The sequence below is a fragment of the Sciurus vulgaris genome, assembly GCF_902686455.1.
Source record: "Sciurus vulgaris genome assembly, chromosome: 6".
NCBI lineage: Eukaryota > Metazoa > Chordata > Mammalia > Rodentia > Sciuridae > Sciurus > Sciurus vulgaris.
In genome coordinates, this window is record NC_136466.1 from 65,146,783 (window position 1) to 65,174,502 (window position 27,720).

At 38.7% G+C, this 27,720-nt stretch overlaps 1 protein-coding gene across 5 annotated transcripts in view; it reads left to right on the top strand.

The window, feature by feature from the left end:
* The window catches only part of PPP2R2B (protein phosphatase 2 regulatory subunit Bbeta), a 465,343-nt gene that overhangs the window by 183,983 nt on the left and 253,640 nt on the right, over positions 1 to 27,720 (top strand). The gene's annotated exons all lie outside the window — the stretch shown is intronic.

Consider the following 27,720-nt stretch of genomic DNA (forward strand, 5'->3'; position numbering starts at 1 on the left):
AATCAGATTTTGAAATGAAGGGCTTTAGTGACCTCTTAAGAGGATAGTAATATGTGCATAATGGTGAGGAAAATACTCCCAGATCATCGGGACAAGAGAAGGGTCACATTGTCATTCCTTGAAGTGTATTGAAGTTGAAATGAAAACCAAGGAACATACTATAAGCAACTGAATGGAATTCAAGAACAACTCCACTTGCTACTAAGTTATCCCCTCTGGTTTCAATGTGGGGGAATGTTATGGTCCAGGAGAATGGATGAACTCCTCACAGGACCCTGCATAAGTCACTTAATCCCTCAGTGTCAATTTCCCTTATGGGAATAGTTGGTGGTCTAGAACAGCCAGGGTCGCTCACCCTTCATCTTCCTGTGGCTGCCTGCTGCCCTCCCTTAACCCCAAGGGAAGTCTTTCCCCTCTATGGACCATCTATCTGCCTTCTCTTTGGTAACTCTCTGGAGGTGCTAATTTGAAGGGTCTTAAGTAAACCCAGGGGGTCAAAAGCACAGGGAAACTTGAAAGTGAATCCCCTGTCTGACACTGACTGGCATTTGCCTCTGGGTCAGTTCCCCGAGGCTCTGGATTATCAGCTTCTTCAACTACAACAGTGATATGAACCCCAAGGGGCAGAGTTTTCTAAACTCGCTCTTCCCATAGTGTCTCAGCAGTTTTTTTTACAGAGCCCTATGTCAAAAAAAAAAAAAATCTAACTATTCCTTTACTAAGTGTTAGGGCCAAACAGTTTAGTAGTCTTTTGAAAACAGAATTTATTTTGAGAGAAAAAATAACTTACTTACTGTGGGATATGTGAGCATAAAAAGCACTGCACAACTTCTTTTTATTTATTTTTAATTTATTTGTTGTTTTTAGTTATGCATGACATAGAATGTATTTTGACATATCATACATGGAGTACAACTTTCCGTTCTTGTGGTTGTACGTGATATGGAGTTTCATTGGTTGTGTATTCATACAAACATAGGAAAGTTACGTCTGATTCATTCCACTGTCTTTCCCATTCCCATCCTCCCTTCTCCCCATTACCCCCGTCCAATCTGGTGAACCTCCACTCCTCCCTCCTCCCCCCATCTCCTTACCTATTATGAGTCAGCATCTGCATGTCAGAGAGAACATTTGACCTTTGGTTTGGGGGGGGATTGGCTTATTCACTTAGCATGATAGCCTTCAATACCATCCATTTACTGGCAAATGCCACCATCTCATTCTTCTTTATGGCTGAGTAATATTCCATTGTGAGCACTACACAACTTCTTGAATTTGGAATTAGAGTGGACCTTGAAATTAGATTCTTCCTCCACATCACTTTTCCTACCATACTTGGTTTTCACCACAGCAATCCCTGATAACCAAACTCCAAATATACCACAGGTAGTATAATATATTGAAACCATGATCTACCTCAAGCAGTTTTCATGAAGGGCTGGGGATGCAGCTCAATGGTTTGGTACTTGCGCAGCATGTGTGAGGCCTTGGATTCAATCCCCAGCAAAACACACACACACACACACACACACACACACACACACACACACACACAGAGTTTGCACCATATCTGACAGAAGTGTTTCCCTCAAAAATTTAAACTCTCCCTCAGCAACCCTGTGTTGCTGTGGTACCGTGAGGGACCTCAGATCACTTTAGGAACCAAGGCTTTAACGTAACATATTGTTTGATTCTAGAAGATGACATGGAAGAGCAAAAGAATATATAGGAACTTGGTTTGGGGCATGTTCATAAAATAGTGCCTGCTGCTGTTTCAGCTCAAAAGGTTTTCTCTATGGTCATGTTTATTAATAAAGAAGGAAAACGTGGATTTTTCCTCCAGGGATTTAAATGCTGCCAACACTTAATCAGCCAGTTTAGATGCCCAAAAAGCACTGCATGCTATGGATGTGAAACTCATGTTTCCACACTTCGTAATTAGGTTGGGGAGACAGGGTGAACAAATAGCAAAAAAGAGTGAATAACTCCCATTTGCCAAGAATTAAATTAGGACAGGATGTCAAAGGAGTGGGACATGGAAGGGGTACAGGAGAAGCGGAATGGAGCTAGGCCATGAGGAATGAGCAGCATGGGGACAGAGCAAGGGAGAAGGAGAGCTGTGCGGAGGCCAAGTGGCACAGGTGCTCTTGTAGATGTGGCCCTTCCATAAGGACATTAATTCCACCAGGGTCATTCGACTATTGAGTATGTGGAAATTTCTCTAGTAAGAATAGAAGTCGAATTTTGAGAATACCCATATGGAATATGTCCACGGCTCTGGGAGGAAGTGCTGCTTGAGCTGAGCTTCAAAGAAGGGGACGTGGATAGTTCAAAATATGTAATACAATAGTCCACTAACTTGTGCAAAAGTGAAGCTTTATTGTTCAAGTTTAACTGCTACTGATGGCAGAAAATGTCGACTTGCCCATTCACGGCGACCAATCACTTTCAGGTTTAACCTGACGATTTGGGATCTGAACATTCAATTCCATACCCACAAAACCCTCCTTTGTCTTCTCTGTCTCCTGTCACAATGGCATCCTTGTGCCTCCCCTTTCCTCCCAGGAATCAGCTGAGGAGTCGCCTCTGCCCCTGCTTCTCTGTACGAGCCTCTATCCTCTGTCCCCCCAGCCCGGTGTAACCCATCTTGTCTCATGCTCAGGTGTGCTCAGGTCTGGTCTACACTGGAGGCTTTTCTCTGATGGGATTGCCTTTTTTTAATCTGCGGTATGAGGTGTGTTACAGTCCATTCTGAGTTGCTATGACCAAATACCACAGACTGATTAATTTATAAAGAACACATTTATTTCTTGGTCTGGTGGCTGGGAGGTTGGGTTGATTCAAGTGAGGACCTTCATGCTGCATCATAACCTGGCACAAGACATTATCACATGGCAAGACAGAGCAGTAACTCAGACTGGCACCCTTGAGAGCTTTTATAATCAGCACTAATCCATTCAGGAGGGTGGATCCCTCATGATCCAAACACCTCACATCTGGCCTCACTTCCCAATACTGCTGCAACACAAGTCTCCAACACAAAATTTTTGTGGGACACATTCAAGCCATAGCAAGGTGTAATTGACATATAAAATTTTCTATTAAATTCATAATTCAATAAGTTTTGAGAAAAGAATATACACAGTCTAATTATCAGCACCATCATAATGTAGAACAATTTTGTCCAATAGAAATATAACATGAGCCAGATGTGGGGGTTCATGCCTGCAATCCCAGTGACTTGGGAGGCTGAGGCAGGAGGAGCACAAGTTCAAGGCCAGCCTCAGCAACTTAGCAAGGCCCTAAGCAACTTAGTGAGAACCTGTCTCTAAATAAAAAATAAACAAGGTTGAGGATGTAGCTCAGTGATAAAGCACCCCTGGGTTCAATCCCCAGTACCAAAGAAAGAGAAAGAGAAAGAGCAAGAAGAAAAAGAAATAAATATAATGTGAGCCATGCACATAATTTGAAAATTTCAGTGGCTACATTAAAAAAAGAAACATATCAAATTAATAAGATATTTTGTTTCACTTAATATATAAATATCATCACTTGGACAAGTAATCAGTATAAAATATATAAATGAGGTATTGTACATCTTTTTCACATTTTTTTTTTTTGGTACTGAGGATTGAACCCAAGGGTACTTGCTACATCCCCAGTCCTTTGTAAATTTTTTACTTTGAGACAGGGTCTTACTAAGTTGTTGAGGCTATACTTCCATTTGTCATCCTTCTGCCGTAGCCTCCTGAGTTGCTGGGTCTATGGGCAAGCTCTACCACACCCAGCTTACATGCAGTCTTTGAAATCTTTTATGTGTTTTACATTAACATATCACAGTTCTAAATTTTCATCAGAAACAATTTATGTTTAGATATTATCAATTTCAAAGTTGGAAAAGTAGATTCAAATGCCCAAGTTGTTTCAAATATATCTATAAGCTGTTCATTACAACTTTTAATTTCATTTAAATTTGATTTAATTTAAATTATATGTTATTGAAAATTCAGCCCTTCAGATATGGCAACGTTTAGTAATCATACCTGGCTGGCGGAGGCTACCATACTGGAAAGAACAGAATATTTCTATCATGTCAAAAAATTGTCTCCTGGTCTTTTGAGGTCAATCCTATCCTACCACTACTAGGTGTCAGCAACCAATGATCTGCCATTTGTCTCTATAGTTTTACCTTTTTATAGTGTCATATAAATGAAATCTTACAGCATCTAGCATTTAATTTCTGACTTCTTTCACTTACCACATTAATTCTGAGATGTATCAATGTTGCATTTGCCAGCAATTAGTCCCTTTTAATTGCTGAACAGAATTACATTTTGTAGATGCACTACCATTAACTATTTGATGGGTACTTGGGTTGTTCTAGTTTAGGACTATTATGAATAAGGTTGTTATGAATGTTCAATTATGAATTTTTATGTGGATATATGTTTTTTTATTTCTCCCTAATAAATAACTAGGAATAGATTGAATCGTGTGTATTTAACTTTATAGGACACCACCAAATATTTTCCAGGGTGCCATTTGCATTCCCACTAGCAGTGTATAAAAGTTCCAGTTGCTCCACATTCTCTCTGATACTTGATAGAGTCTTAGCATTTTAGCAGGGTAACAGTGGTATTTTATTGTGATCTTAACTTGCATTTCCCTAATGACTAAAAGTGTTGAACTAATTTTCAGGTATTTGCTATTTGTCTATCTCTTGGGTAAGATTTTTGTTCAATATTTTGCCCCTTTTTGATTGAGTTATCTTAATTGTTGACTTGTAAGAGTTGTTTTAAAATAGGCTTGGTATAAGTTCTTTAACAAATGTTTTATATGTATTTTCTCCCAGGCTTGAATGTGACGTTTTTGCACATGGTTCTTCATGCAGTTATTATCTGCTGCTTCTAAGTGTGGTGTTACCGTGAATTCCAGGACAGTGTTCACGTACTCATTTTGGCTTCTGGCTCTGTTTGACTTCTGTTCTGTTGACAACAGCTTTGCTTTTCTCTTAGGAATCTACAGGTGACTTCAGGAGTCTCTTCCATTCTATGCTGAGATTGCAGGACTCCAAGTAGATATCTTCAGCCAGACTGTATGAACAGTCATTACAAACATCACTGGGGAACCATATTGGTTAGACATGAGTTTTCACCAAGAAGCTTACACATCTCAGGGATTTGCTTTGGGACCTCAGGCACAATTTCCCACTGTTGTCTTTGGAATTTCTCATAATCTATCCTAGTTTCTATTATCCATCTGCCTATCCCAGACTTGGACTTGAGTCTTATCAAAGACTCATGGATATTCAATTTCTGGACTTGCTCTTTTCATATTCCTACTTCCTGCCACTTGATCAAACCTTGGTCTCCTTTCATAAGAACATTCTTATGCAATCAACTTCTATTTTTCCCATTTTCTTCCTCATAGAATAAATGCTGACCTTTTGATCTTCCAGAAATTTGTGATTAGAATTTTAAGTCAAGCTTGCAATCCTTAAAAATCCTTTTTCCCCCTCTTGGGCATTGGATATTTACGAGCCATAGACCATAATAAAATGAGCATCCCTGCTGTAAGTTATAAAATTCTAGTTAGAAACTCATAAATGAAGAAAATACTTTGTTCTGTCTTGTTCTGCCTTCTACCAGAGTTGAGTGTACAGAAAGAACTGTTTCCATGGACTGAATGGTAGGTCTAAGCTAGAGTGTCTTCCTATTTCATAGAATTAGAATATTCTACTGAATTTGCTCTCAATAGGTAAAGAAGTCTGACAGGACAGTCCTGCAGAAACAAGAATACCACTAACAGACATAGGAAAGTCCAGAGCAGGTTTGATCATTATTTGGATCATGATATCAACAGAATCTACCATTTTGATACCCCTTGGTATTATGCACCAACTCTGGTTTAAGCATTTTGCTTCTCTTATTCTATAAAGTCATCAATTATTATGCCTATTTTGCTGAGTATTTTTATAAAAAAAAAAATTTAACTTTCCAAGATCAAAAAGTTGTTAGCACCACCAGGGTTTAAATTCCACATCAGTCTCATTTAAAGCATGTACTTTTAACCATTACAACAGTGATCTGAGTACCTGCTTAAAATGTTAAAAATATTAAGAACCCCAAAGATCTTTCTTTTATGTGGTTAATATATATTGATACTTTATTATTTATTGACTCATTTAAAAATAATATTAAACTCATTACATACTAACATCAATAACATTTATGAAAATGACCATATTTTTCAAAAGAAACTTTAATGAGAAAAGTAGCATTGCTTTATATCTTTGCAAATCACTTTAATATGTGTAGCTCATTAAAAGATAGCTGTAGTCTGTGTCTGCCTTTACATTAAGTCTGTTGTGATATCGTATATCATATAGCATAGGAAACTTCACTGTTCCCTTATAAGAGGATTAGAGTAAAAAAGGCAAGTAATGTTTTGGTAGTGCAAAAATCGTTTTGATTTGTGGACCCTCTAAAAGGCACTTTAGAGATCCCTAGAGGTACCTAGACCCAAACTCGAGATTTGCTGTTTTAAGACAATCATACATATATTGATTCCAGAGTAGCAAAACTATTGTGTATGAAGATGTAGTACACATTGAAAAGTCTAGAATAGATCTTAACCAGGCCATAGGAGGATGATTACCACGTTAAGGAGCTTGAATATTGTCCTGAAAGCACCGAGGAACCATTGAGGGCCTTTGGCTTTGTAGATGGACAATTTGTCAATAAAATGGGTAGGATGGATTGGAAATAGAATAAAGAAAAGGCAACCAGTAAGAACACTATAAAAAGGCAGTGTGCCATTGTTTATCTGGAGTCAGACCTCAGAATATGCATGACAATTAAATGTGTTAATCTATGTAAACTGCATAGAACAAAGTCTGAGCCATAGTAAACACTGTTTGTATTGGAAGTCTTGAGTACATGTTGTTAGTAGCGTGCTATTATTGCTATTACCATTAATAGTCTATGAAATAAATGCCTAAACTAGGCAGAACTGAAGAGAAATGTTGCAACACTATTCATATAGGGTGTGGTTCTTGATTGGTGAGTAAAGGAGAAATTAAAGGTAGTAATATTTTGCCATTTGAATACAGAGGCTGAGGAAGTATTTTGACAAAGTGGATTCTCAATAAATATTTGAAAGGGGAGGGGGGGAAAGAGAAGGAATGATAAGAAATGAAGCTTTTAGGGGCAAGGAAGATGATGTCTGGATCTACCAATTCTGAGGTGTCTGTGGACCATGCACATGGTAAGGATTATCAGTAGATAAAACTCAGGCCCATACACAAAGAACTTGAATGTCTGCAAATTTTGGTATCTAGAGGAATCCTCATGTCCTCTTGTTGATGAGCTCTTCAGAGATTTTTTTACAACATTTTGAATTTTGTTCTAATATTTTACCACAACCTACAGGCCAATGTATTGTGTTTTTAATTATCTTTTCAATTTCATTTTGGACCAATCTCCCTTTCCCTTACTTTGGCTAATATTTGAGTTCCTGAACCCACCAAACTTTCTCTCATCTTGGAATTTTCATACCTATTTTCTGACTACCCATCATACCAGGTCCTTGCAGGCCTAGATTCTTTAATTCAGCAGAAGGATTACCTCCTTGGAGAGCCCTTTCCTGACCATCTTACCCAAGTAAGCCTTCTTGCCTTGTACTTTTCTCTTTTACCTAATTCTGTTTATGATCTTCACAGATGAAAAGCTTCCTGTGGACAGGGTTGACACAGTATCTATCTAAGTCCTTGGATACAGAGAGTACAGATGGCCCTCCCTATCTGTGGGTTCTACATCTACAGATTCAGCCACTGGAGATGGAAAATATTTGAAAAATAGTCTGTGCAGAGCATGTAGCAAACCTCTTTTCTTGTCATTATTCCCCAAACAATATAGTAATACAGGTATTTACATAGCATTTACATTGTATTAGTTATTATAATTATCTAGAGATAATTTAAAGCATTTGCAAGGATGCGCATAGAAATACTATGTTGTTTTACATAAAGAACTTGAATCTGCAAATTTTGGTATCTAGAGGAATCCTGGAACACTGCCCTCACAAATATTAAGGGGTGACTATTATTTAATGACTATATAAATGGGATTCAAAGGATGGACTAAAATACAAAAAGAGTTACTGGTCGTGTAAGGAATCTATACTTGGGTTTTACTGATTATTTTAAGTTAACACCAATGGGCCAGCTATCTGCAATGAAAGCTTCTTATTTGTATTTTACTTCAAAATAAGTTGTGCCTCAATTTGTGAATCTCTTTGCCTGAATATGCTCATGCTGTCAACTGGAACATTAACTTTTGAAAGTTGCCAGGGTAGCAACAATGACATAATGCTCTTCTGCAAATGACAGCAGGCTATCCCTTGCCTGAAAGTGCCAGTGATGAATGACCCTCTTGCTTCCTCACTGTGGCTTCTTTGCCCTGTGAGCTCATCTGCCTTTGCACGTCAAAGGCCCAGGAATAGAGTCTGGATGAAGAATAGCAGGTTGGTTCAGGTACATTTTATGACCCTGACACTTATTTCTGACCCTTATTCTTTGGGTTGACCTACCAGCAAATCTCATCTGTGAATGGTGAAAATAATGCTGCCTTTAAAGGAGTGTGATATTTCCAGTAGCATCCAACAAAGGAAGGGCAAAGCTCAATACATTTCAGGTTCTCCAGCCTTTTGGTCTGGTAATTGGTAGGCTGAGCATAGAATTCTTGTTTGAAAATAATTTTCTCTTGGGACTTTGAAGTTGTTGCTTCATTGTTTTTTAGGGACCGCTGTTGTTGAAGAGAAAATGGCAATGACAACCTCCTAGTTACTGCCATATATATGACCTCTCCTTCCTTCCAGGAAAATTTGGGATTTTTTTTAACCCTTGGTGTTCTGATGATTCATAATGATTATATAGTTGTGGGGTTTTTAAAAATATTCTCTTTAAGTGTTTTTTTTAATAATTTAATAATTTGATTTCCTAATTCTATCAGCTGGATGCTGGGCTTCATGGAATAATTCCCTAATTTTATTATCTCCTCTGATATTTTCTTTCTTTATCCTTCTTTTTTTTTTTTTTTTTTGTGGGGGTGCTGGGAATCAAACCCAGGGCCTTGTGCTTGCAAGGTAAGCACTCTACCGACTGAGCTATCTCCCCAGCCCCTCTTTATCCTTCTGTCTTACTTTTTCAGAGATGTCCTTTACTATAGATTTTAACCTGCTGGTGATTTAATAAACAAATTAGCCTTATTTTTTAATTCCATGACTTTTTTTCTTGCAATCTACTTGTCCTTGTTTTATAGCATCCTGCTACTGATTTGCAGATTTAGTGTCTTTGAAAATATTTTTTCATGTACTAATTAGGATTTATTTATGTTCCTGAAAATACTTCTATTTCTCCTGTATCTGTTTTTATGTTTATCTTGATCTTTATTTTTTCCTTCACATTGTAGGTTTTACCCAATTGACTAGATGATCTCACATCGCCCAGTCATATGTGAGACTGAATCCACAAAATGGCTGAATGAACATGAATAGGACTTATCAACTGGCTGGTTTCATAAAGAGTGAGCAGGCACAGAGGTGATCCTGCACTTTGGAAACCTCAATACCAAAACGCAGAGCCCTTTTCTCAGGAGATCCTGCTCCTGCAAGCAACTATCACCATGAGTGATCATCCTCCCACTAGGACTCATCACCTGAGTCCTCTCCATACCATTTTAATTTTTTTTTCCTAATGCAGAACCTTCTGTTGTATCCCCCAGGATAGGGTGGAGGGAAGAGTTGAGCAGTGGGGATGGAGGGCTGGTGAATCAATTTTTCTCACCATGGCTTTTATATTAGCACCCCTTTGTCTTTTAGCTCTCACCTCACCTCATTTTTGGCATTTCTGTCTTCCACTCTCTAGGCTGGAGAAGGTGAATGGGTGGCCTCCTGGGCCAGGCCCTTCGTCTGTCCTCATCCTACCATCTACACATGAAATCCACAGTCCACCCAATGACCCTCCTTATAGTCCCTTCACTGGCGTGAGGTTATATCTGCTTTGTACCTTTTCTATCATTATGAAGAGATCTTGGGGAGGGGGGAGATAATAATGTATGCTCAGCTCATCTTTGCCCTTAATTTTCTTTTTCTGCTTGTCCAAAATCGAGAAGAGGACCATTATACCTTCTTAAGAGGCTAAGCCAGGCTTTCTTAGCTGCTTTGCTTCTGTATCCCAGAACTTTTGTTTAAAAGTAGAAAAATCCATCTTCTTTGACAATCTGAGCCTCCGCTTTCCTCCAATTATACCAAGGACTTTCTCCACTTTCAGGTATTGACAACCTCCTTTAATGCTAACATCTCAGAATATTCAGTTTTATTTGATGTGTAGGTGTGTAATGTTCTGAGTAAGAGGGAAGTGAATCACTCCCAAACAAAGCAATGATCTTGAGATTTTTTTAAACAACAAGAAGTCCAAGGATTCCTTTATAGTTCAAGTTCTCACCAGCACAGGGCATTTCAAACTGAACAGATTTTTGAGAAAAAAGTCATGCTGGTAACTATTTAAGTATTGTCTTCAAAGAATTATAGAAATTGTAACGCTTTGATTTTTTTTTTTTTTTTTACATAGATACTTAGATGTGTGAGCTGAGGAGTAGGCCTGGAACAGAAAGTTCCTTCGGAAAATGGAAAGTGGGGAATCCATGTAACTGGAGTAGAGTTAAGTAAAGTTGTGTTTAATCCCCAGATATGCCACATTCCTGTTGCTCTAAGATGGTTAATATCTTTGAATTTTGCCTCAGTGATAACCAAAAATACCTCCTTTAGGGATGGTCATAGAAGATAAAAATGACGTGTACATAAAGGAATGAGCACTTATTAAGCACGGATCGAACAGCCGCAGATGTGACTATGAGGTAAACAGCCTTTATGTCATTGCTTGTGCTATTCTTTAAAATATCCCCCAAAAGTACTTCTTTGTGCACATATCAAAGGTTTTTATACCACCATGAGCTTTAGAATCAGCACCTTTTAATGTCTCTCTCAGTTCCTCTGCTTTTGTTTAAGCTCATTCCCTTTTGCTCAGCCCTCAGAGTATTAGCGCACTGAGCCAGGCCACCACCTAGTCAGTATTATTTAGCCCCAATGAACTGTCAAACAGTAATGACTCCTTGGGACTGTTTGTTTTGCCATTTTAATAATTACTTACTGAGGAAGTACTGACTAATCTGTGACATGACGTATTTTGATGTCTCCCAATTATGTGCACATTATGGAATCTATGAATTAGAGCTATTGTGCTTTCCTGTGGTGGAGATGGACTTTGCAGCTTCTTATTTGCCTAATGAGGTAGATCCCAGAAACGGGCAGATGGGGTTCTTTTGACAACATTTATTCCAAGGGAAGCTATAAATGTATTACAAGGTGGTATGAAAATATGCAAGTGTTGCTAAATTTGGAGGAATGGATTTATTTACCGTAGGCATAGTTAACAACTGTATACAAACAGGGGAAAGAAAAATCAGTTCCAGTCCTTCATTTAGCAATTATTACCTACTGAGGCCCATCAGGTACAGTGTGCTGAAGCTAACTGAAACACTGCTGAGACGTGGAGTTTTCAATTCACACGTCCATTTTACAAACTTTGTGTGCCCGGCACTGTACTTAGGCACTAGATGTCCAATAGTGAATAAAAATCAAACATAATTCTTTCAGGGGCTCACCGTCTCCTGGAGGAAATTGTTACCAAATGAACACTCACAGACACGGAGGTGGAACTGTTCCCAGGCGGGGATAGCCAGGAAGGATGTGTTAATATTGTAGAGCGACTAACTGGGTCTGCCCCAGGGAGACTCCTTCTCTGCTGAGGGGATGACGACTCTAAAATGTGGAGATAGAGGTATTAACTGGGGGCAAAAGAGGAAAGAAAATTCCGAAATATGCAAAGGCCCTGTAATTGAATCCAGTGTGGTGCTTTTGGGGACTGAAAGGAGGACAGTGTATTTTGACATAGGCACATCTACCAGAGGAACAGGTAAGGCTCTAAGTTCCTTCTCTGGTAGTACACCAAGCTGCTCTTTAGATTTGCTTGAGGTTCATCCATTTATTCATTCTTTGATTCATTCAGCAAATGATGATTTCATGCCAGTTTCATGGCAAGTCCCACGTTAGATAGAGATAACAACAGTAAGAAACAGCCACGGCCCCGCCCCAAAGATCGCACAGAAGAGAGGAGGATGTCCAGATGCTGTGGGGTCGTGATGGAAAAACATTATCCTTGGCTTACATTTAGAAAGTTCGTGAATTAGCAAAATAAGAAGTTACAATTTCTTGCTTTCTTTTTTTTCTCTCTCTCTTTTTTTCTTGGACTAGGGATTAAACCTAGGGGTACAGGGGTGCTTAACCACTAAGCCACATCCCCAACCCTTTTTTATTTTTAGTTTTGAGACAGGGTCTCTCTAAGTTGCTTAGAACTTCAGCTAATTTGCTGAGGCTGGCTTTGAACTTGCGATCTTCCTGCCTCAGCCTCCTGAGCCACTGGAATTACAGGCCTGTGCCACCACATCCAGCTGTGAAGGAAGTGACATTTTAAGAAGAAAAAATATCTACAAAGGTTCAGAGGCAAAAGAGTGTTTGGAAAACTGCAAAATCCTAACAGTCTCATGAAGCTCCCAGTATAGACTATAAGTTCCTGATTAATATGAAATTAGGGAAGTAAAACAGACAGTAGCCAGTTCTTTTTTATTTACTTATTTATTTTTAATTTTTATTATTATCATCATCACCTTGGTACTGGGGATTGAACCCAGGGTGCTTTCCCACTGAGCTACATTCCTAGTACTTTTTATTTTTTATTTTGACACAGGGTCTAAGTTATTGAGGTTCTCAATAAGTTTGGAAGCTGACCTCAAACTTGTAATCCTACCTCAGCCTCCCAAATCACTGAGATTACAGATATGCACCACTGTACCTGGCTAAGTAGACTCCCTCCCTCTCTCCTTTTCTTTCTTTCTTTCTTTCCTTCCTTTCCCTCCCACCCTCCCTCCCCCCCTCCCTCCCTCCCTCCCTCCTTTCTTTCTTTCTTTCTTTCTTTCTTTCTTTCTTTCTTTCTTTCTTTCTTTCTTTCTTTCTTTCTTTCTTTCTTTCCCATCCCCACTGCCCCACCTATTCAACATCATCTTTAAAACTCCAACCAGAGTAATCAAACAGATGGAAGAAATTAAAGGGATATGAATAAGAAAAGAACTCAAATTGTCACTATTTGATGATGACATGATTATATATTTAGAAAATCAAAAAAAAATTCCACCAGAAAACTTCCAGCACTTATAAGTGAATTCAGTAAAGTAGCAGGATATAAAATCAATCTATAAATCAAATGCATTCCTATACATCAGTAATGAATCCACTGAAAGAGAAATAAAAAATACTACCCCATTCACAATTGTCTCAAAAAAAAAAAATACTAGGGAATCAATCTAACAAAGAAGTGAAAGAACTCTACAATGAAAACTACAGAACACTAAAGAAAAAAATTAAAGAAGACCTTAGAAGATGGAAAGATCTACTTGTTCTTGGATAGTCAGAATTAATATTGTCAAAATGGCCATACTACTGAAAGTGTTATACAGACTTAATCCAATTACTAAAATCCCAATGACATTCTTTATGGAACTAGAAAAAGTAATCATGAAATTCATTTGGAAAAATAAGAGACCCAGAATAGTCAAGGAAATCCTTTGCAAGAAAAGTGAAACAGGAAGCATAACAATACCAGAACTTAGACTATACTACAGGGGATAGTAGCAAAGCTAACAGGGTATTGGCACCAAAACAGACAAGTAGACCAATGGTACAAAATAGAAAACAGACAAACCCACATAAATACAATTGTCTCATACTAGACAAAGGTGCCAAAACATACATTGGAGAAAAGATGGCCTATTCAATAAATAATACTGGGAAAACTGGAAATCCATATGTAACAAAATGAAATTAAACCTCTCTCACCCTACACAAAAATCAACTCAAAGTAGATCAAAGACTTAGGCACTAGAACAGAGACCCTGTGACTAACAGAAGAAAAAGTAGGCCCAAATCTCCACCATGTCAGCTTAAGTAGCCATTCTTAAAGACCCATTAAACTATACTTAAGAGTTATGGGAAGCCGCTTGAGGACCTTAAGTAGGACAAATGACATATTCAGATCTATGCTTTAGGAGAGGATCACCCTCATGCTTCGGCAACATGGAGAATGGAAGATCTGCTAGGAGAATACTGCTGAGAGATGGTAATGGCCAAGCTGAATTAGTGGCCATCTGAGTGGATGGTTCTGGACAAATCTTACAGTTGGTAGGGAGTTGATATTTATAGGACTGTGCAACTGTCTAAATGTGAGGAGAAGGAGGTATTAGAAATATCTTCTGAGTTTCTGGCTTGGGCAGCTAGGTGGACATTGGGCACCATTCAAAAGACAGAAAATGCACAGAAATCTGTGCATTTCTTTTTATGTAAGGTAGACATTTTTAACTACATTAATAATCTTGTAATATGTCTATACTACAATAAGTGCTAAATACCTGCCACAAAAATATGTTTAACAGATATATATATATATATATACAAAGTTCCATAGAGGTTAACTGTTGGGTCTGACATGGTGGTGCACACCTGGATCTCAATTACTCAGAAAGCTGAGGCAGGAGGATTGCAAATTTGAGACTAACCTGGGAAACTAAGCGAGACCCTGTCTCAAAATAAAAAATAAAAATGGATGGGATTGTAGCTCAGTATGTGCCGTGCACCATTCTAAGAATTTAGAATATATATTAATGAATTTAATTTTTATGAGCACCCCATGAAGTGGATACTAATATGTTTGTTTTGCAAGTGAAATTGAAATATGACATGATTAAGTAACTTGTCCATGCTTAAACTGGTACAAAAAAATCAAAGACAACCACCCCATCTGGTTCTCAGAAGTCATTCCTTTAACCTTTGCCCAGGATATTCTGCTGACCCATCTTAGAAAGGAGACTCAGGTCTGGCCTTGTGTCATCACCTGTTAAGTGCTGTGTAGCGACAGCTACTTCATTCTCTGTGTTAAGAATGTGCCCAGGAGGCTGTGGCACTGTAATTCTAAACTGGCACTCAACTTTGACACTTCCTTAGCGCCCCAGACCTTTCTTTTTTATCTTTTTCTCTTTTTCCTCCTCTTCCTCCTCCACCTTCTTCATCTGTGAAATAAACATAATGAGTCAGCACTTGGAAGCAGGAAGTGCTCTCAGCTATGTTTTTTTTTTTTTTTTTCCCCCTGAGGAAAGCGTCCAAAACCTTCATTCAATTCTCCATTGAAGGATTTGTGATCCTGAAATGTTAAAGCCGCTCTCGGGGCCTGTGCCACTTTTCAGATGTAAATTCATAAACTTTGGTCTTCATCCTTTGTTCAGTCCTTGTAGTACTGTCAGATGCCAAATGGAAATCGCAGAGGTCTCTGTTTGAGGGATGTTAAATATAATTATTTTCACTCTCTCTTTATTCCATAAATATTTATTGAATTTTTAAATATACACAACCTTGCTTACAAGTTCAAGGTCCATCTAGCTTTCGAATTCTGACTTGTGTAACTTATCACACTTGTATAGTAATGTCCAGGGAGGCAACCTTGCTTTATAACACTATGAACTTGTCACCAGGTTTTCCACCTGGCAGACTAGGATTACTATGGGCTATGTCCTGTAGCTTGTGAAGTTGCCCATACTTTGCAGTTTCTCTCCAAAGAAGAAAGTGACAGACCAGGGTGCTGCAGGGAGAGGATGGTTAGAGCTGGCTCCCAGTGAGCATGAGTGTTGCCCACCCAGACCTCTGGAGGCGAGGAGGATTGATCTAGCCCTTCCTGAAGCTCTTTCCTGACGTACCACAAGGTAGAAATGGGGAGACTCTGTTAATTTGCAGTTTTGTCAAGGGTTGACCCCAGTGACTTCCAGTGACTTTTGAAGGTAGGTTGTAATTCTTCCCCTTGACACTGACCTCAATATACTAGGGAGTTGGCCAACTTAATTATCAAATAACCTTCTATTAACACTCTTTTTTTATCAGCATTGTGTGTGTGTTGCTGGGGATCAAACCCAGAGCACCACTAGCTAGGCAAGCACTCTACCAAGCTGCATGCCCAGCCCTATTAACTTTCTTAAGAAATTAAAGGGTGTATATCCCCCAAAGCCAAGGAGAAGCACTGTGTGTGAGGGGGACATGTGAGCTACAACACCAAGTTTTGTGCTTAGGGTCTGCTACTAAATCACCACGTCTTTTGAGCAAGTGACTTCTTTTCTCTAAGCTTCAATTTTTCTCATCAGCAAAATGATGAACTAGATCTAATAATCTATACACCCACTTGTTAGCTTGAACATTGCTAGAAATGTGTATGACATTGTCCAGAGTTAGCCAAACTGACTAATTTGAGGACAGATTTCCTAAGGCTACCCTAACTTCTGATTCCATGAGAAAATTTGGGAGGTTTCCACAACTATCTTAGGTTTTGATAATTTGCTAGAAGGACTTGCAGGGTGTTGACCAATAGCTATCATTCTCATAGTTATGGTTTATTATAGGAAAAGGACACATCACAATCAACCAAAGGAGGAGTTTTACTGAATAGTATCTGGGAGGGTTCTCAGAATCTGTGACCCTTCGGCCATTGATATGTGACAATATACATGTTAGACAGAGAAGCATGCTTTATTTATTGGTGCTCCGTTATGTAAACATGATTGATTGATTGCTATATGTTTGAACTCAAATATTCGTTGTGACTGATAACCATGTGACTCAAAACTTGAATCCTAAATCAAATGTTCATTCTGGTGTGGTCACAGATAGCCCCACAAAGGTACTATGTGATGTAAAAACCCCTAAGAAGCCTAGACCTCTCTTTGGGCAAGGCCAAACTCTTTTCCTAGGTTTTAGGTTCATAATTTTCTCCCCTGGATTGATCTTTGTTATTATAAAGCCACATAATCACTTTATTTATTTGTTTGTTTGTTTGTTTGTTGCTTTAGCGATACTGAGAATTGAACCCAGGGTCACTTTACATTCCCAGCCCTTTTAATTTTTTATATCGATACAGAGCCTGATTAAATTTCTTACGCTGGCCTCACACTCCTACTTCAGCCTCGTGAGTAAGTGGAATTACAGGTGTGCACCACTGCACCCAGCATTATTCTTTTAAAAGATAGATTAGAGCCAGGCACGGTGGCGCACATCTGTAATCCCAGCAGCTCTGGAGTCTGAGGCAGGAGGATTGCAAGTTCAGAGTCAGCCTCAGCAGCAGAGGCACTAAGCAACTCATTGAGACCCTGTTTCTAAATAAAATGCAAAATAGGGCTGGGGATGTGGCTCAGTGGTTGAGTGTCCCTGAGTTCAATCCCTGATACCCTTCCTGCAAAAAAAGATAGATTAGAGAAACTAACATGTGCCACACATTGTTCTAGGTGTTGGGTATAAAGCAGGAAATAAAAAAGTTACTGTCTCCCTAGAAATTATGCTTTACTGGTATAGAACCAAAGCCAAATAAATCTACACTGATTGCAATATGGGGGTAGAGAGTGATGGTGGGAAGGGGGTGCTATTTTATTTTATTCAGGTGGTGAGGGAAGGTGGGCCAGGAGAGTTGAACTGAAGAAAAGGCCTGAAGCACTGAGCTATGCTGGCGTGTGAAGGAAGGCACAGAACAAAGAGAAAAGCAGAAGCAAGCTCTAGGGGTGGGAGTGTTTTTCCTGTTGTGTGTTTGATGAACACAGGATGCCACCATGGCCAGGGGAGTGGGAGAGCCAGGATTTCGTCACCACTCCAGGCAGAAAGAAAACAAACAGAAAACCAGAGCTATAGCTAGAGACAAATCTTTCTAGCATTTTAACAAAGTTTTACTCTGAATGTGTAGGAAGCCAATAAAAGTCTTTCAGCAGGAAAGTGACATGAAGTGATTTGCATTTAAAAGGACCATTTTGCCTGCTGCAAGGAAACTACTCTGTGGGTGGGGCAGTTTAATGGACCAGAGTCTGGTTGAAATCTAGTGAAATGGTTTTAGATGGTAGTTGAGCGTGGCAGAAGCGGTGGAGGTGGTGAGAAGTCGTTGAAGTTAGTGTTGTCAGATTAGCTTGTGGAACTAGAAGAATTCAAGGAATAAGAAAGGAATCCAGGAGCAGGAAGGTGGGAGCAGGCATGGAGTGGGTTTGGAGATCCCAGTGAAAGGTCAGCTTGGCTGGCACGAGATTAGTCTAGAGATGAGGGTGGTGCTCAATGTTCAGATGTGGGATTTCATAGTCAGGTGAGTGGTGAACCGTGGGACTAGATGAGGTCACCTAGAGAAGAACTGAGGATAGAGAGGTTTGAGAACTGAACTGTAGGGTGGTTATACATTTACAAGTCCAAGTGGTGAGGACAAGTCAGCAAATTGAACCCAAGGAGTTTGCACTGAGGTGATAAAATCAAAGGAGAACGAAATTCAGTCATTAGTGAAAAAAGTGTACTAGGAAAAAGGGGTATGCTCAACTGCACACAGAGAACTGCATACGTGTACTTCTTGACAGCAACAGAGCATCTAATTCAATAAGGTTTCAGAAATTAATCTACTGATCATGTGACTGCAAAACTCTACTCTCTAATTCAGTCTACATGATTACCGATAGCTCCTAACTAGATGCCAGTAACCGCACCTTTAAATCTCTCCACCTTGAGTAGCCACAATAAAGTCCAGATGCCCAGCTGTGAAAATTCTTTTTTTTGGCAGTGACATCTGGCTTTTGGGCTTCTTTTGCTAGCTGAAATTGAAGCCATAGCTGTTGAACTAAACAGTTGACCCATTAGAGTGATAACTCTCACAACCATTGAATAATGTATTGCAGCTTAGTATCCAAGTTTGTTATGTGGTATCATCTTGGTACTTTTAGAATCTTGATCTTTTTTAATTCTATTCATTCAGCTTATGATTCTTAGGGGACATGCATATTGGGTTCAAATTATTCTACATAATATGTGCATATGTATTTACGAGTATGTATTTTTTATATTCAGGTTGTATGATTTTAAATAATTTTGAGATTCATCAAATTAATGTTGCTTAACTTGACTTTAGCATCACATTCTAGTTAAGACCTTAGTAGATAAAAATTCATTTCAAAAAAATATATTAAGGGCTGGGGATATAGCTCAGTTGTAGAGTGCTCACTTCTCAAGCATAAGGCCCTGGGTTCAATCCCCAGCACTGCAAAAAAAAAAAAAAAAAAAAAGATACATTAAAAAACTTTTTGTGAATGAAATAACATGGTAAGCCTACTGTTTAACCTGGTTACTCCTGGGCAAATGTGGTTGCTGAGCCCTAGAAATGTGGTTAATTGTGCAAGGTCTTTAAGTTAAAACACCAGATTTCAAGACTCATTATGAAAAAAGTAAATATATCATTCATAATTTGAATTTGGCTAGATGGTAAAATTACAATGTTTTTGGTATGTTGAATTAAATAAAATATTTTAATTTTATTTTCAAAAAGTTTAAAATTCTAAAACAATTATTGAAATTAATTTCATGTTTCTTCTTCACTTTTAATATGGTAACTATAATATTTACAATTTAAAAAATGGTTTATGTTATCTTTCTATGAGACAGTTATTCTATGCATTCTAATTATATACGTCTTTTTTACATTAGTGTTTTCCATCTTCCTGGTGTGAAGAAAATGATTTGATCTTTTCAGAACAAGATTTCATCCCATGAAGTAGATCATGGCATTAGAAAAATACTTTTCAGTCCTATAGCATAGCAGAACTTATGGTCCCAGCCACTTGGGAGGCTGAAACAGAAGGATCACAAGTTCAAGACCAGTCTGGGCAATTTTGTGAGAGAGACCCTATTTCAAAATTTCAAAAAATATATAAATATGGTTAAAAGATGTAGCTCTGTGGCAGAGTGCTTGCCTAGCATGTGCAAGGTCTTGGGTTCAGTTCCCAGTAGTGCGCCTCCCTTTGGCCCCACCCCCACCTGTCTATGTATTTATGATACATAATATATATATATTTATATGTGTGCATGTGTTTTCTTACTACAAAATGATACATGTTCTAAGTTTTCTTTAACAAAAATTATGAACAAAAGATAAAACTGTCCATAATCACTGCCATATGCACATTTTTTTAACTAAAAAAAAGGAACAGTTTATTTTGTTTTGTGATTTTTTTAAACATAATATGAACCTTTGCCGTTAGATACTTTTTTGTGTGTGTAGCACTTGGGATCAATTCCAAGGCTTCATGTAAGCTAGGCAAGTGCTCGACCGTGAACTACATCCCCAGTCCTTTGAAAAATTTTATTTTGAGACCATTTGCCCAAGCAGACCTCAAACTTGCAATCTCCCGAGTAGCTGTGCCATTAGATATTTTTAAGTTTTCTTGCACTAAGCCTGAAGTACATAGCATAATCCCTATAAGTGACAATGGCTTATGATAGCAGTGATTTTTTTAGTGTTTAGTAACAGCCTTATTGAGATATAACTCACATGTCATAATAGTCAAAGTGTACAATTCAGTGGTATTAAATATGTTCAGAGTTGTGTAACTCTTGCCTCTATCTAATTTTAGAACATTTTCATCACCCTAAAAAAATACCGAACCCATAAGAAGTTGCCCTACCCAACCTCTAGCCCCTGACTACCACTGATCTATTTCTGTCTTTATGAAATACCTATTCTGAACATGTCATATAAATGGAATCATAACAGTACATGGTCTTGGACTTTTGTGTCTGCCTTCTTTCAATTAACATAATGTTTTTAAGGTTCACTGTGTTGTAGCATGTATCAGTACCTCATTGCCTTTTTAAAAAAAAATTTAGTTGAAGATGGACACAATACCTTTATTTCATTTATTTTTATGTGATGCTGAGGATTGAACCCAGTGTCTCACATGTGCTAGGTGAGTGCTCTACCACTGAACCACAACCCCAGCCAGTACCTCATTACTTTTTATAAATGAATAACATTCCATTGTATGGATATGGAAATCTGTTTAACCATTTATCAGTTGATGAACACTTGGGTTGTTTCTACTATTTGACTGTCGTGAATAATACTACCATGAACATTCATATACAAGTTTGGTGTGAACATGTGCTTTCATTGCTCTCATGTATACACATAAAAGTGAAATTGCTGGGTCATTCAGTAACATTTACTATTTTGAGAAATTGTAAAGCTATGTGGCTGTCCTATTATATAATCCCACAGGCAACGTATGAAAATCTGATCTTGCCACGTCCACACCAATGTAATAGTAGGGATTTTCAACAGACAGGAATAGCTATCCCTATGTGGAACGAATCAGAATATAGTGGTGGGTGGTCTAGAAGAAGATTTCAAGTGGATTCTGTTGTGCACTCAACCCCCCCCAACACATGCATGCATACACACACACACACACACACACACACACACACACACACTCTTTAAAGCACAATGGTTAAGATCATGATTCAGAGACAGGTTCCCGTTTCTTTGACTTTGGATGCATTATTTAACTCTATTACAATAGTAAAATGGAGATGATTATAGTACTTATCTTGGGAGCTATTGCTAGATACTGCAAGTAAAGTCCTTTTTGCATACTGCTTGGTACATAATAGTCAACAAGTATTGGCTGCTATTATATCAATGGCTCAATAATTTTTCAATATATGAATAAAAATAATTTGCCCAACCAATTCCCTTGTTGGGTACTTATATTGTTTCTACTTTTTCATGATTATAAATAATGCACTGAGAACCATATGGCTGCAATTTTGCCCATATCCATGATTATTTTCTTAGAATAAATTCTGCAGTGTTATTTCTTGGTAATGTTTTTTAAAACTTCGAAAGACATGTCCCAATATACTCTGTTTATACTTGAATTTTACTTTGAGCAATATAATCAGTACTAAACAATACCCTTGGATATTGCTAAACTAGTTTTGAAAATCATCACTTGTAACTAATATATATAATGCAAATTAAAACTACCTTGTACAGACAACCTAAATTTAACTCCAAAATTCATAAATGAGAAAGATACAATATTTCCTCTCTGGCTCTCAGATCTGGTCCCTTAGAATTTTGTACCTTTTCTTGTATTGCACAAATATTTTAACCAGACAGGTAAAAGAGGCAGAGTTCTCAACAAAATCAGGCACAGTGGATGTTTTTGTTTTATCAGTTGAGCAAATCAAGGGCAAGAGTAAGGTGACAATGGAAACTGAATAGTCAAGAAGAGTGACTCCTTGAGAGTGGGCATAACCTAACACTCCTTAGTTGTCAGGTTTAGGAGCCTTACAGAGCAATCCCAATACTAGCATGGAGATTTCATAATAGCATCAGATTTCCTCTGATGGATAGGGGAAAGTTTCATGATAAAGGTAGGATTTTAAAAATTATTTAAGCCCGGAGGGCAGCACATGCCTGTAATCCCAGCTACTTGGGAGGATGAGGCTGGAGGATTACAAATTTGAGGCCAGCCTGGGCAGTATAAGGAGAGACCCTACCTCAAAATAAAAAAAACAAAAAAGGGTTGGGAGGTAACTCAGTGGTAGAATGTCCCTGGTTCAATTCTCAGTGAGAAGAAGAAAGAAGAAAGAAGAAGATGAAGAAGAGTAGAAGAAGAAGGAAGAGGAGGAGGCGGGGGGGTGGAGAGGAGAAGGAGAAGAAGAAGGTGGTTATCTAACACTGACAATAGCCGGGTGCGGTGGCACATGCCAATAATCCCAGCATCTTAATAGGCTGAGGCAGGAGGATTGTGAGTTTAAAGCCAGCTTCAGCAACTTAACGAGGCCCTAAGCAACTCAGCAAGACCCTGTTTCTAGATAAAATATAGAAAGCGGTCTGGGGATATGACTCCGTGTTTGAGCAGTTTTGGATTCAATCTCCGGTACCAAAAAAAAAAAAAAAAAATTATGGCAGAAAACTTTAGTTGGGTGATGGAAAGCTCCGGGACAGATTCATCATGGTAGATTTAGAGAAATCTTTGCACAGATAACAGTAATGAGTGTAAAGATACACAGCAGACCTGCGTTTGTACTGGTGTGCTGGTAAATGTTGAAAAACTCTCAAGTTATTAAAAAAAAAAAAACAACTTTGATTTATACAGCTTTTTTAAATCGCTTGACATAAATATCCTACTATGGCAGATTTCAAAGTTTTGGGAGGGAGGTACAGGGTCAGAAATGGGAATTGAACCCAGGGTCTCAGGCATACTAAGTAGGCAAGAGTTCTTCCACTGAGCTACATCCTTAGCTGTTTTTATTGTATTTTGAGACAGAGTCTAAGTTGCCCAGACTAGCCTCAGACTTGATTCTCCTACCTCAGACTCTCGAGTAACTGGGATTACAGATATTTGCCATCACACCAGGCTCAGAGTTCAGACTTTAAACTACCAACATGATGTCATTCAAAGTGGAGCTAAAGAGGCTGGAGGTGTAGCTCAGTCTAGATCATTTGCCTAGCATGTTCAAGAGCCCAGACCCATAAAAATAAAAAACTGGGTCAGAAAAAGAGGTGAACAATATGCAAAATCAGCTGGCAATAGCTGCTCCACACCAGCTTCAGCACTGGGTATTTTCATGAGTTTCTGTACTTGAATAATAGAGGGGACATTTCAGTAAAATTTGTCAAGAGTCCAGAATCTAAAATTAATATACCACTGTGAGGACAAGAGGCTCTGTTTTCTTTTCCTGAGTTAAATACCATGTTAAAGGATTACTCATGTGATATTACATGTTGTAGCATGCACAAGAAAGAATTGCAAACTCACTAGAAATTCAGAGGTCAGCCTCTGGGCAGTTGGCACATAAGCCACCTTGGAGAGAGAGAGAGTTGTACATTTGGTGATTAGTGATCCTGGAGAGGAATTCCATATGACTCCTTGACAGAGAAGCGTGGCTATCTCTGCCCACTCGTAAGGAGAAAGTCAGAAGGGAATAGCCCTCCTTCTTGGCCTTTGCGTGGAACTTCATGATGGATGCAGGGTTTCTGCATGATGGTAAATCTTCTCATGTCCAGTTTCCAGTTGCTCATTAAGACATTGATAGGTTGTAAAATTCAGGTTTCTGAGTCACTTTTGCTCACATGAATGTCTGACTTGCAATGTGTCTCTCTAGCTCTGTTCAGCTAGAGATCTCCATGAAGCACCACGATCAGTGTCAGACCTGGCACTGGGCCAACCCTGAACCAGGCACTTGTCTTAAATTGTCTCTGATGCCACCCAAACCCTGTGAAGTAACTACCACTGTTCCCTTCCATTCCGTAAAGACAGAGGTTCAGAGATGTTAAATTACTTGCCAAAGGTCAAGAAATTCATAAATGCCTGAACTGGGACACAAACCAGGACTGTCTGACACCTAAAGCCTATATTAAGAATCTCTAGACTGGTTCAGGTCAAGGGCTTTAATAAAATTGTAGATATTTAATGTGCTAATTGGACAGGATGAGCTAAAAGGTTCCAGTGTAGGAAGCACTAGCCTAACTGGGGGAAGGCATTTGTGAGTGTTGGGGGAGGGGGCCCATGACAAGGGTGATAAAAAAAGAATGTGTCCACATGCTGTCATGCTGAATTGGGTAACAGAAGAAGGCTGTGTATTTGTAATTGGCTCTTTCTGTGTAAAGCACAAGACTGAATTAGGTCAGCCTTTCAGAGAGCCCTCTGCTGCCCTGCTGTAGCTTGTGGCCCCCTTTACATAAACTGTAAATTAGACACTAAGTTCAATGACAGCACAGACTGATTATACATCTCATGCTGAATCTCCAGTCCTATTCCAGTATCTGACAAAGAAGGCACTTAAATATTTGTTGAATATTGATGGTGTTGATGATAAAAGTAAGAACTCAAAGTAGTACTAACATTATCTCATTTAATCTTCCCAATAACTTGATGAAATACATACTATTCTTCTTCCTAATTTATAGATAAGAAAATCATTTGCTTCACCAAAGCTTGTAACTCACTTGAGCATACAATAATAAATGGCAGGAAATCAGTTTTGCCTGATTATCAGAGCCTTGGCACTTAACATTATGCTATGGTCTGTTGACTTATAACATATTTGTAGTATTTCTAAGAAAACTTGTGTTATTAACATTGGACGATAAAATTAAGTTCTGTGAAGGAGAGGAAGTTGTTTTGTATTATCTGTATCCCTCACCTAGAATAAACTTGGCATATATTAGGTGTTCAGTAAATTTTGGTGTGGGCATATATACATATAGCAATGAACAGGGCAATAATTTCAATAAGAATTTAGAATAGGAGTAATAAGTTAGAACATTTCGAGCTCAAAACAATATTTTTTGCATGAACTTTAACAAGGTGAGAGATACAAAATCTAAATATAACTAAACAGATTAAGTAATTTACCCTTTCAATAAATAGTTATTTCTATTCAACAAATACAATGAAGCATCTAGTTAGTGGAGATATTGGAGATAGAGTGGAAACTGATAATAATCAGTAAACAGCCCAGTGCAGTTTGGGAGGCTGAGCCAGGAGGATCCTGAGCTCAAAGCCAGCCTCAGCAACTTAGTGAGGCTCTAAGCAACTCAGTAAGGCCCTGTTTCTAAATAAAATGCAAAAAAGGACTGGAGATGTGGTTCAGTGGTTGAGCGCTCCTGGGTTCAATTCTTCATACCAACACAAAACAAAACAAAACAAAAAAAGTAAACATATTATAAAATCAACTGGCTCATGAAAAGACAAAAAATAAATTGTGGAGCTAGAAAATACTGGAAGTAGGGATGGTGGTGTAGTTAGGGAAGGTCTCAGTGAAATAGGGACAGTTGAGAAACCAAAGAATGCCAAGAACATGAGAAATAGGCTGGGAGCTTTCAGAAAGAACTTGACATACTAGAGGAACAGAAAGGAGCTCAGTAGGTCCTTTTAGTCCCTTCCCTCCACAGCATAGCACAGGGTTCTTTCATGATCTTACTTCCTTTGTTGTGTCATGGTGTTAACAGCCAATGGAATTTTCCCCCTTGGTTTTGGTCGAAGGGCTAGTTCTTCATTTTTCACAGTGCAATAGAACAGAAACCTTGAAACCAACTTAGCAAACGAAGTCCATCTTGCCTTCTCAGAACTTGTGTCTTGTGTATAGTTGAATAAAGACAGGAGGAGTTTTGCAGGAAATGTGAGAGGGAAAATTTAGTAAACCCAGAGGTTCAATTTGTGGAAAGGACATTTCTCCCATTGGATACAGTGGAAAATTCCTCAAGCACAGCCTGGCCAATAAGCCTGATCCTACCTGATTCATCCCACAGCTCTGCTTCAGTCTAGCCCAGGTTCCAGAAGACAAGGGGAAGAATTTCCCAAATACTGTTCCAAAGTCTCCCGTTCCATCTTAAGCTCATTTCAACTGCATGCAAGACGTCTTCTCACCACCTTGATGCAATAAGAGATGAACTTAGCTCTTTGCCCTCCCACTACTTCCCCCACCATATGCCAATCTCCAGGAGAAGTTGGCCACTGTAACTACAGGTGATTGAATCCTGCAGCCTTACTGATGCACACAGTTCATCAAAAGGAAGAACCAGCCTGAACGACTGACAATGAAGTGGATCGAATCAAACTGCATTTGTCTTCATCTATTACTTAAATTTCACGTGTATGGATTTTGTTCACTAATCAAACAAGTGTGTAGGAATTAACCATCAAATGAAAATAGAGTCCACTGGAAGTTGAACTTTCCCCAAAAAAATTATATCAAGAGATATTTCATCTCTCTTTTTCTGGGTGTAAGGAGTCACTTTCTGAATATGGGAACAATGCCATTTTCCACCTGCCAGAAGCATCTATTCTTCTTGGAAATCTAATGACAATTCCCAACCTCAGTTAAAGACTTGTTTTCCCATTTTTTTTGAACTTCAAATACTTTCTAAATTGTGTTAGCCGAAGCATTGTATGTATATAATTAACTCACAGGTCCCTCTGGGCTCATCTAGCTAAACTTGTAGAGCTTAACTGAGCAAGACATTTGCTGATGCCTCTCCCTACAGTGACACCCATTGAAAGGAATACCTTCTACAAGGGGAAACTAGGGGAAATTTCTTTTCCAAATTGTCTTTTTAGTGATTTGGGTTGCTTCATTAAATGATTTTGGTTGTTTCATAACAATAATGATCTCATTTTCTTTCAAATGCAGAATTTGCAATTTGGAGAAAGGTGAATGGGGGAGGGAATTCTGTATTTCTGTATTATCCTCCTAGTTGAGGTAGGAAGAGGGGCCTATTTTCCCGGTTAATTGGATCCTTTTAATTCCCTCAGGGTAGCAGTGGTTCCTGTGAGCACGGGGCTCCTCATGTTTTAACGTATCTTCCATGTTGAGACCAAATGGAGTTTCTGCACAAGCAAAACTGAACGGAGGGGCTGGGGCAGTTTGTTCGAAACAAAGTACAAAGGGCTAAGGAGAGTGGACGTCTTCAAATTGTTGATTAGATTCACAGTTCCCTCTGCCTGTGTAGAAACTGACGCTTTTCTGAATCCCAGCTTTCTACAGTTAGATGTTTTGACCCTTTTAGGAATGGAAGAGTCCAACGTGACTGCCATTGTGAAGTTCTTGTTCTGGGTCTTTCTTCTATTCCTAGCACAGAGCGGGTAAGCCAGACTATGAGCAGCTCTCCTTCCCACCTTGTCCACTCTTTCTGAGGCTTCGAGCTCT